Here is an 11,854-nt window from a genome sequence, read left to right as displayed (position 1 = left end):
TTTTTATTTGAAGCATATTTCAAAACACATGGTTCTAAAGGATATAGATACAGCATTCCATCTAAGATAAACAGAATACACATTTTCCTCCAGTACTCACAGAAGAATCCCCTGGTTAGATCACATAAAAAGAGAAACAATAAATATTATAAATTTTAAGAAGACTAAAATCATACCAAGTATATTTCCCAGGCACAATGGTACAAAACTAAAGATTGACAATAAAACAAAGCTGAAAACTCAATGGTAAATATTAGATATTTAGTATACAAATAACAAACAACACAATTTTATCTAGGGAAAATATTCAAGTAGTTTTTTTTTTAAATCCTCACCCACACTTACATATTTCTACCACAAAATCAGCTGCTACTTTTAATGGATATGGTTAAAATGTGTTAAGAAAGCATAAAGCATGGAAAAGCAGTTCTAAGAAATCTGCTGACTTACATCAGTGTAAAGGTCAGTCTGACTCTATATGGACAGATGATGGTCAACAGACTATATATAATAGTATATACTATTTACTAACAAAACACAGTAATAGTTTTCATCGATGTGCATAGCAACCACAACCCTATTTTAAAGTTTCTAGACATATCCTTTGGCTGCAAAAGGTGAATTTTGACTGCATCGTTAAATTTTGTAGTTGAAAAAGACAACGTTTCAGTCAGAAGCCACTTCTGTCTTCTTGGATGAAAACTGAACACTGTTTTGGGGATTGGCTCTCCATGTGGAAGGACCACATGGGTAAACACAATGAGTTAGGTGGCTATAACAGACCTAGCTGTTACTCATGCAGAAGTGTGGAATCCATCCTGGGTAAAAGTACTGTCAATTCTAGAGATTGCTACTTCAGGCTCTGGAGAACGGAGCACTTTCATGTGGGTCGCATGGATAGCAATTGAAAGAATGGTTGCTATGAATCAGTAATTCAAGGACAAAATGAAGGAAGTGGGATTTGTTTGGGGACAAGAAGTTTTTGTTTATTTATCTGAGTCTGGGGGTTGGAGCTTGGACTCCAAGGAGTAACAAAATAGGTGAAAGTGGCTCCTGAAAAAGCATGGCAACGGCCTGGTAGGAGGTAGAGGAACAGGAGGGATAAGGGGAACCCAGAAGAAATAGAGAACCCTATAAAGGAGAATGGGTGCACTGAAAGGAGCAGTGACAACTGTGAAAAAGGTTTTTACTTTTGTTTCCATGCGTATATTTTTAATATTTTACATTGTGATTTCATTCTGCTCTTCCAGATTTCTTTTTTAATGCTACATGGCAGTTTTAGCTTCCCTGCCCTTTTGCTTTGGAGAGTGGTGTGTATGTTTGAGTATGATACCAGGCAGGGTGGAGGGTGTGACCTTGCATGTACCAAACACTGTGCAGAGGATCATTGCCCAGAGAGAAGATTAGAAGAGGGCAAAAACTGGTCACCAGAGTGCTCAGAACAGGAATCTCAAGCAAGAGATGACAAGCAGACACTGAAAATGGATTTGTTGAACATTTAAACCCTTAAATGGCTATTGAAACTCACAAAGGATCTTCCCGTGAAAGGCAGAGACTTATTGCCATTAACAGGGAGAGGACCCAAGCTGTGTTATATGCTAGCTGCCTTGAAAGGGGAAAGGTGATGCCTGAGGACATGAGAATTTGGGAGCATTCAGGTTTCAGCAAGAATAATGAAACTCAGGAAACCATTTGACCCCAGTGTCTCCCACCACTTGCCAACATTTCCCAGAAAGAGAAGCATCACAGAGCCTCCCTGTTCCTGCTGGGGTGCTTATTAAAGAAATACAGGGAACATTTACTTAATATATTAGTTCATTTCATTCACTGACCAGCATGCTAATCGGAAATACCATTTTGCAACTGGATTAGAAAGATTATGGATGAAGAAAAACTTTTAAGGCAAATCATAAGTTCAAAGCTTTTGATCTGTGCTTGTTTTTGAGTTTTCATCTACCATGTTGTTCCATGTTTTACTCCATGATCTTGCCTGGCAGTTTAGCCTTAAGTTCCGAATCCCTTTTTTCTTGATATTTTCAGTGGTTTGTGGTTCCCTGTAACCACTAAAGAAGATATGGGAACAATAGAGCCTCAAAATAAGCCGTTGATACCGAATCATGTTCTTAAATATCCACGCAACAAAAAGAGGTATGTTTTCAGAAAAGCAGGTTGCAATTTATATTCATTCTAGTATTAAATCACCCGAGAAATATTCTCTCTATCCCTTTACTCTGAAAAGTTTAATCAGGAAAAGAGGCTGTGTTTTGTCAAATGCTTTTTCTGCGTCAGTTGAGAGGACCATGTGGTTCTTGTCTCTTCTCTTATTTATGTGTTCTATCACATTGATTGATTTGGCAATGTTGAACCACTCTTGCCTCCCAGGGATAAACCCCACCTGGTTGTGGTGGGTAATCCTTTTAATGTGCTGTTGTATCCTATTAGCTAGGATCTTGTTGAGAATCTTGGCATCCATATTCATCAGGGATATTGGTCTGAAATTCTCCTTTTTGATGGGGTCTTTGCCTGGTTTGGGGAACAAGGTAAGGCTGGCCCCATAGAATGACTCTGAAAATTTTCCTTCTGTTTCTATTTTTTGTAAAGCATCTTCAGGACAATTAGGATTATTTCTTCTTTGAATGTTTCATAGAATTCCCCAAGGAGTCCATCAGGTCCTGGATCTTGTTTTTTGGGAGGTTTGTAATCACTGCTTCAATCTTGTTACTGGTTATTGGTCTATTCAGGTTGTCAGTTTCCTCCTATTTCAGTCTTGGTAGTTTATGTGTTTCCAGGAATGCATCCATTTCTTCCCAGTTGTTTAACTTCTTGGCATATAGCTGCTGATAATAATTTCTAATAATTGTTTTCATTTCCTTGGTGTTAGTTGTGATCTCTCCCCTTTCATTTATAATTTTATTAATTTGGGTCCTTTCTTTTTTCTTTTGGATAAGTCTGGCCACTGACATAACAATCTTACTAATTCTTTCAAAGAACCAGCTTTTGTTTATGTGTTCTACTATATTTTTGGTTTCTAATTCTTTGATCTCTGCTCTAATCTTAATTATTTCCCTCCTCATGTGTGAGTTAGGTTTAAAGTTCCCCAGATCTTTAAGGTGTAAAAAGAGTTTGTGTATTCAAGATTTTTTCTATTTTTGAGGGAGGCTTAGATGGCTCTGTATTTCCCCCTTAAGACTACCTTTGCTGTATCTCATAGGTTTTAGACTGATGCATCTTCATTCTCATTGGTTTCCATGAATTGTTTAAGTCATTAGCAATTGGGGAAATTCAAATCAAAGCCATATTGGAGATACAACCTTACAACAGTTAAAATGGCCAAAATTGGCAACACAAGAAACAAGTGTTAGAGAGGTTGTGGAGAAAGGGGAACCCTCTTACATTGTTGGTGGGAATGAGAGTTGGTGCAGCCACTTTGGAAAACAGTGTGGAGGTTCCTCAAAAAGTAAAAAACAGAGCTACCATATGACCCAGCATTGCACTACTTGGCATTTATCCCAAAGATACAGATGTAGTGAAAAGAAGGGCCATATGCACCCTAGTGTTCATAGCAGCAATGTCCACAGTAGCCAAACTGTGGAAAGAGCCAAGATGCCCTTCAACAGGGGCACCTGGGTGGCTCAGTGGGTTAAAGCTTCTGCCTTCTGCTCAGGTCATGATCCCAGGGTCCTGGGATCGAGCCCTGCATTGGGCTCTCTGCTCCGCAGGGAGCCTACTTCCTCGTCTCTCTCTGCCTGCCTCTCTGCCTAGTTGTGATTTCTCTCTGTCAAACAAATAAATTATTAAAAAAAAAGATGTCCTCAACAAACAAATAGATAAAGAAAATGTGGTCCATATATACAAAGAAATAATACTCCTCCATCAGAAAGGATGAATACCCAACTTTTTTATCAACATGGACGGGACTGGAGGAGATCATGCTGAGTGAAATAAGTCAAGCAGAGAGTGTCAATTATCATAAGGTTTCATTTAGTTGTGGAACATAAGGAATAACATGGAGGACATTAGGAAAAGGAAGGGAAAAGTGAAGGAGGGGAAATCAGAGGAGGAGGTGAACCATGAAAGACTGTGGACTCTGAGAAACAAACTGAGGGTTTTTGAAAGGGGGGAGGGGGTGGTGAGGGGATGTGTGAGCCTGGTGATGGGTATTAAGGAGGGCATGTATTGCCTGGAGCACTAGGTGTTATAGGCAAACAATGAATCATGGAACACTACATAAAAAATTAATGATGGGGGCACCTGGGTGATTCAGTGGGTTAAAGCCTCTGCCTTCAGCTCAGGCATGATCCCAGGGTCCTGGAATCGAGCCCCGAATCGGGCTCTCTGCTCAGTAGGGAGCCTGCTTCCTCCTCTCTCTCTGCCTGCCTCTCTGCCTCCTTGTGATCTCTGTCAAATAAATAAATAAAATCTTTAAAAAAAAATTAATGATGTACTATATGGTGACTAACATAACTTAATAAAAAAATAATAATAAATAAAAATAAATAAATAAATAACCCAAGAAAGAAACTTGTATTTCATGAATTGGAAAAACAAAAACAAAAAACACAATGCTTTTGTTTTCTGTTATTTTAGTTTACATAACCTCTCCTTTAGTTAGTCACTGCTTAGATCCTAATAAAATGCTTAAAATTTTCCAATATTTTCTAATATTTCATGTTAATTAAGAGGACAATCATGATACACACACTCACACACACATCATGTAATACTGCACTTTAATCTGATTTCATCAACTGTCTTGAAACGCATGATGCTTAATAGCCTGACCAAGTAAATTTGAAAATCTTTTCCATATTACTATTTAACTCCACTTCTGTGGTAAGGAACTAATACTCTTTTTTATGCATTAAGAAAATACAGAATAAATATATTTTAAAATATTTATATTTTTAATAATTTGGAATCTGCTTTGGTTTCCTTTTGTTTCAAAATGCTTCTGTTTTAATTATTTTATGATCAGGATAGGAAAGATGCAATTTTACATTAATAGACTCACTACCTTACTTGCCTAATCTTGATTTACAAATTCAAACCAAATATAAAGGGATTAAAAATATTAGCACATGTGGATGACACAGAGTTGGAATTTGTACCAGATACACTTTGCTATTTCTCTGCAATTCATTCACCTCCTCTTGTCTTCCTGGCTGGCAGAGCTGCAGTGTAGACCAAGTGACCACTTTTACCCTTCAATTGGTCACACCCTGAAGGAGGTTACCCCATCCTCAGCCTGATCAAGTTAATCTTGGAACCCCATTGTCCTGGAAAATAACTAATCTAAAAATTTACATGTGATTTTTTTTTTCTATAAAAAGAAGTCATTTGGGGGAGGTTTTGCTTAAAACAAATATTTTTGACAAGAATTACCATGAAGGAATGAGCTTGAGGCTAAAGCCAAAGTTCTAAGGCCAGGAGATCCTTTAGTAATATTGCTAAGCAGATGAAGTAACCAGCCCTGCAACTGCTCTCTCCCTTTCAGACTTCATGTTCTGTAAGTTCCAGTTAAGCTTTTTTCTGTTATTTGAAATGAGAACATCTTTATGCAAACCTAAATACATATACATGAGTAGATATGCATATAGGTACAAATAAATGAGAAAACACAGTATTTATTTACATATATACAAAATATACATATATATTGAATTTATTTTTCATGATTTCTTGGTTATATGTTGAATTGCTCCACTTCAAACTGTGTTTAGAATAATTTCTCAATGTTTGAAGAAAAGGTATTAAACTCAAATAAACAGATAAATTCACTTTCTAACTTAAGGTTTACTGAAAAACGTGTTTGTCAGCAAAATTCTTTTTAAAACACTAGAATATTCTGCAAACTACATCGAACTTCCAGTAATAAAGCTCAGAATAAATGTTCGACTACACTGAAGTACAATCTGACTCCTCCATAATTTGTGACATCCTTTTGTCTCTGTCATTGTTGTAGTATTGAGGAGGGGAGCATTATTTGTCTGTTTAATATAATATGTTTCAAAATTCTCTTCTTTCTGGACTGTGTTCCTAGCAGTTCCATTATGTCTACTAAAGGTCAGTTTCAAGTACAGGAAAGAAAAAGACATCTAAATCAAATTTTTCCTAACGTTATACCTTAAATGACTAATTTAAAATCACATTTACTAGACTCAGATAAAAGTTCTGAAAAAAAAAAAAGTTCTGAATGTTTTCATAGCTTAGCTTAGCATCATCTTTTTTTTTTTTTTGCACCATCTTTTTAATTTTTTGTCTTGGCAAAAATTATAGGAGGTAGAAAATGAGGTGATTTCAGACTGAAATGAAAACTTCAAAGAGGTTATTGATCTTTTCACATCACATCATAATCACATGATTTGTGGACCAGAAAAACTACTGGCAATCAAGAGCAAGTTCAGGGTAATCTAAAAGAATAAAAGTTGGACTAAGTCTTCAAATGGAGAGAGTCAGATTTCCCAAAGAGGATTCAGATATAACATCCTTGCAATGCAATTCCAGAAGCCATCATACTTGCAGATGTGGCCTGACCCAAATGAGCACTCTTTGGATGTTCAGTTCGTAGGCTGCAGCCCTTCCAGTGGAGAGATCTTTGCCATTCCCTCACAGGCTGAATCTAAGTCTCCTCCAAGAACCCAAGAGAAGCAGTATATATCACGTATGCCAGACTATTTCATTTTTTGTAGATTAATAAATAAATCCTGTGAGTCGCCTAATTCCCCCATAGAGCCAAATGTTTTTGCTTCCCAAGAGTAAATTTCATAAGATTGGTCTCGCCAGCTACCTAAGTTCCCAAATACCAGTTTTCACATAACGTTCAGAGTTCAATAATACTTGGCGAGCAAGAAGCCAGTATTTAAAATACAGAGGTATAAAGCAATCAAATTCTTATGACTATCTGACTAAATGTGACATACTTTGATTCATATTAACACTGCATGGGGCCCTTGGGTGGCTCAGTTGGTTAAACTTCTCATCTTGATTTTCAGGTCAGGTCATGATCTCGTGGTCATGGGATCAAACTCTGCATCAGGCTCTATGTTTAATAGGGAGTCTGCTTGAGATTCTCTCCCTCTCCCTCTATTCCTCCCCCACTCTCTCTCTCTCTACTCTGTGTTACTCTAAAATAAATACAATCTTTAAAAAAAAAAATACTACCACTGAATGTCCAAAAGCTTAACACATTGCAGTGTCTGACTTCCTATATCACTTATTCATTCACTCACCCATTAAATCAAAATATTTATTTAACTTTCCATGTGCCAGAAGCCGGGAATGTATAGTAGCAAGAAAGATACAATCCTCAAAGATTAGAGTCCAAAGATACTGTCCTCAAAGTTTAGAGTCCAAAGAAACTGACAAAAGATCACATTCATGTAATTTATTACTGATTTATAAGATGCACTTGTCTAAGCTTTTTACACGGAGCTTTTGCTTTATCTTTCAACGAACTTCTATGTTATTATTAGTATTTTTTAAGTTTTTATTTAAATTCCAGTTAGGTAACATACTGTGCAATATTAGTTTCAAGTGTACAATTTGGTGATTCATCACCTCCATACATCATCCTGTGCTCATAACAAGTGCCCTCCTTAATCCCCATCATCTATTTCACCCATCCCCCATCCACTTCTCCTCTGGTAGCCATCAGTTTGTTCTCTATAGTTAAGAGACTGCTTCTTGGTTGTCTCTCTCTCTCTCTCTCTCTCTCTCTCTTTTTCCCTACAATCCTTTGTTTTGTTTCTTAAATTCCAAATATGTGTGAAATCATATGGTATTTGTCTTTCTCTGACAGACTTAATTCGCTTAATATAGTATCCTCTAGTTCCATCCAGGTTGTCACAAAAATATAAATAAATAAATAGATAGATAAATAAATACAGGTTCAAAAAATCAGGATGTACTATAAGCAAACCTTACAGTAAAATGTCTTCCTCTGTTTTTAATTCCCTATAATGCTATCATGACAACTTCTTCTACAACTTCCTACTCCCTAATGGAATTAAGTAACTTTGTCTTTAAACCAATTTGTGGATTGATCTTCACAGTTCACATTGAAGATCTTGACTATGCTCTACACTTATTCAGTTACCCAGACCTATATATATACTTCTTGGTGCAAAGCAAATTATAGATGCTCAAATGTTCGATAGCCTTTCTATTTTACTGAGACTTTAAAAAAAGAGATTCTATCTTATTTGCTTTTGCATTCCTAAAGGGTAATAAAAAGTGTGTCACGTGGTAGATATTCAGTAATTATCTAGTTAGTGGAAATTGGTGAAATGCTTCAGTTTGTATTATTTAATTTTAGTGGTCTTCATAGGAAGATGCAGAAAAAACAGGCCTTCTGGAATTTTAGTATGTTGCCAACATCCCATCTCGCCTAGCAATTCGCAGATGTGAACCACAATTCTTTAGGCTAGAATTATTATTAATTTATTAATTAATAAATTTATTTATTATTTAAAGCTTCTGCTTTATCAACTGAATAATAAATAATTAGAATTGTTATTCAATCAACTTCTATGTTAGTATTTTTTAAGTTTTTATTTAAAATACAGTTTGTTAATATACAGTGCAATATTAGTTTCAGGTGTACAATTTGGTGATTCATCACTTCCATACATCACCATATGGAATACAGTCTGGGGTGATCTATCGGAGGGTCAGACCTACTGAAGACACAGGTCTGTTTACGAATGACATGAATCCACAAATTGGTTTAAAGACAAAGTTACTTAATTCCATCAGGGAACAGAAAGTTGTAGAAGAAGTTGTCATGATAGAATTACAGAGAATTAAAAATAATTACTTAATTATTATCAATAATTAATTAATTTAACAATAATTTTTATTATTTAGTTGAAAAAGCAGAAGCTCCATGTGAAAAGCTGAGACAGGTGCATCTTCTAAATCAGTAATAAATTTCATGAAAATTATTTGTTCATTTATTTATAATTTTTTATTTATCGAGAATAATAAAAAGTAATAAGAATAACTTATTCTTATTCTAGGTATCTAATAACTAGCTTATTCTAATAACTAACTTATTCTAGGTATCTAATAACATTCTAGGTATCTAATAACTCATGTGATCTTCATAATACTATAAGAGGTAGTATGATCTTAGTTATAGAGAAAAAATGTGGCACAGGGCAGTTATGGAAACTTGTTCAAGACCTACAATAATGAAATGTAGAATTGGAATTTGAATTCAGCAGCCTAGTTTCAGAGTCTAAGGGAAGTTTAATTGGAAAATTTAAAATAACTTTCCCAAACATGTAGGCATCACTAATAGAGAGTATTTCCCTCCCTTTCTCCAGGAGAGTTTTTGGACAAACCAGAATTGGGGTATTAGTGTTATTCATACAGTTACAGAAGTAGTTAAGCTTTCATTAATTAAATATTGTATGGTAGGGGGGCACCTGGGTGGCTCAGTGGGTTAAAGCCTCTGCCTTCGGCTCAGGTCATGATCCCAGAGTCCTGCGATCAAGCCCCGCATCGGGCTCTCTGCTCAGTAGGGAGCCTGCTTCCTCCTCTCTCTCTCTGCCTGCCTCTCTGCCTACTTGTGACCTCCGTCTGTCAAATAAATAAATAAAATTGTTTTTAAAAAATTGTATGGTAGTAAAATAAGGCCATGTCTTTTAAAATATTAATATTTCTTCATAAACATAAACTTTATATTGTAATTGATACATTGTAGAATTCATATATTAGGTATATGAAATATATCAGAATGAAGAAGCTGAGTGCTGCTTTGAAGTCCCAATGTCTACCCATCCATTGTCTCTTATAAATTACCGAAGAAAGATCATCAGCTGAATTCATTCACAAAATACACAGCATGGTCTTTTTACTGCAGACACCTTCACAGTCAATTCAGCCCAATGAGGAAAGGGTCATCAATCCATCAACCAGACAGTTAATCAAAACATACACTGAAAGGTCTATCAAGTGAAGGTTCTGAAAAGAATTTAACTTTGATTATTTGAACACTAAAAAATACCTGGATTTTAAGTGGTGAGTTTCTTTCAAATAGAAAATGGAGCACTCTCTTCTTTCTCTCTCTCTAAAACAGATGGTTCTACTTCTTCCAAAATGGGACAGCCAATCAATCAACTTTCTGAAATGCAGTTCATCCTAAATGTTTATAAATAACCATGTTTAAAAGGGAGATAGTGCAATAAAAGTGTTCATTTTGTTCTTTTAAAATTTCTGCAGAAAAGTGCTACATATAGAAAGATGAGAGCTTTAAATGAATCCAAACTACTAAAACCAATTATACATCAAGGAAGATAAGGTAAAATTGTACCAGCCAACTTGACTTGTTCTTTTGTCTCTCATAATAAATTCAGGCAGCAAAATTAGTGGTTTTAGCTGAAGTCTCAAATCTTTCAGTCTCCAAAGTTTGAATGTAACACTGCTGAGAAGATAAAGAAAGCATCTTCAAAGTCATCACTTCTTACAAGCTAACATCACATTATAAATGTTTTTGGATAACAAGTTTTTATTTGAAAGTCAATAAGACCATAAATATCTGTCCAAACAAGCTCTAAACTGCATCGAACATCACCTCTGATAGGGACAATATACATTACTAAAATCAATTGAATGATTGTCCCCAAACTAAGAGATACTTAGAATTAGAGGTAAAAAGCATATAAAATTTTAAAAGATAACTAATGTGGAAAGTGAAATACATTCATTACTAAGCAATTCCATTCTACTTTTTTAAAAAAATGTTTGAATAATTTAATTTTTGTAGCTTAATTACAATAACATGTGGTGGATTTCAATCTGATTCTCAATTTTGCAAAACTAGCTTCAAGAATTATTGAAAAAGGTCTTTTTTATGGTACCTTGGTGGTGGTAGGCTGTGTTAGGATGAAGCTGAACATCTCTTTCCCAGTTCCTGATGCCAGAAACTCATTGAAGTAGAAAAACTGTACCTTTTATGAGAAGCATATGTCACAGAAGTTGCTGCTGATGCTTGGGGTAAAGAGTGGAAGTGTTACGTGGTCTGAATCAGTGGTGGCAATGACAAGCAAGGCTTCCCCATGAAAGAAGGTATCTTGACCCATGATTGTGTCTGCCTGCTGCTGAGCAAGGGGCACTCTTGCTATGGATCAAGAAGAACTGGAGAAAGAAAGCACAAATCTGTTCAGGGTTGAACTGTGTGTGCCAATCTCAATGTTCTCAAATTGGTCATTGTAAGAAAAAAAAAGTGGGGGTTGGGGGGATTTTTCTGGATTCACTGATACTACTGAGCTTTATCACCTAGGGCCCAAAAGACCTAGCAGAACCCATAAACATTTCAATCTCTCTAAAGAAAATGATGCCTACCATTATGTTGTGTGAAAGACAAAGAAGAATTCTAGAAGCAAAGCACCCAAGATTCAGCATCTTGTTTCTCCAGGTTCCTCCAGTACAAACACTGATGTATTGTCATAAAGAAACAGAGTACTTAGAAAAATAAGAAATAGACTGCAGAATATACTAAACTTTTGGCCAAGAGAATGTTAAGAAGCCAAAGAAAAACTCCAGGATCAGATTACCAAGAAACAGAGGCTGTCCTCTTTGAGAGCTTTTATCTCTAAGCCTGAGTGCAATCAGAAATGAGATTTTCTAAGAGTAACAAATAAATAAGATCATACATCCAAAAAAAAAAATTAACAACAATCTCAACAACAAAAAAGAAATGGAAAAGGAACTGAAACTTTGGCTATGCATGAGTAAACCCTTAAACCCCACATGCTTCTTGAGAAAGGTAAGAGCAGAGTTAAATTTCTAAATCTCTGCCCCCCATCAAAGTCCACTCTACTACCACTTCACTTTATGGAACTCCAATCAC

At 35.7% G+C, this 11,854-nt stretch overlaps 1 pseudogene; it reads left to right on the top strand.

Annotated features, from left to right (window-relative positions):
- Positions 1-10,887: 10,887 nt before the first annotated feature.
- Positions 10,888-11,622, top strand: LOC101675727 (annotated as a pseudogene).
- The last annotated feature ends 232 nt before the right edge of the window (positions 11,623-11,854 follow it).

Source organism: Mustela putorius, unplaced genomic scaffold, assembly GCF_011764305.1.
Source record: "Mustela putorius furo isolate JIRA1106 unplaced genomic scaffold, ASM1176430v1.1 tig00000832_pilon_pilon_pilon, whole genome shotgun sequence".
Lineage (NCBI taxonomy): Eukaryota > Metazoa > Chordata > Mammalia > Carnivora > Mustelidae > Mustela > Mustela putorius.
Note: the sequence above shows the minus strand (reverse complement) of the source record. Positions and strands in the feature narration are given on the sequence as shown.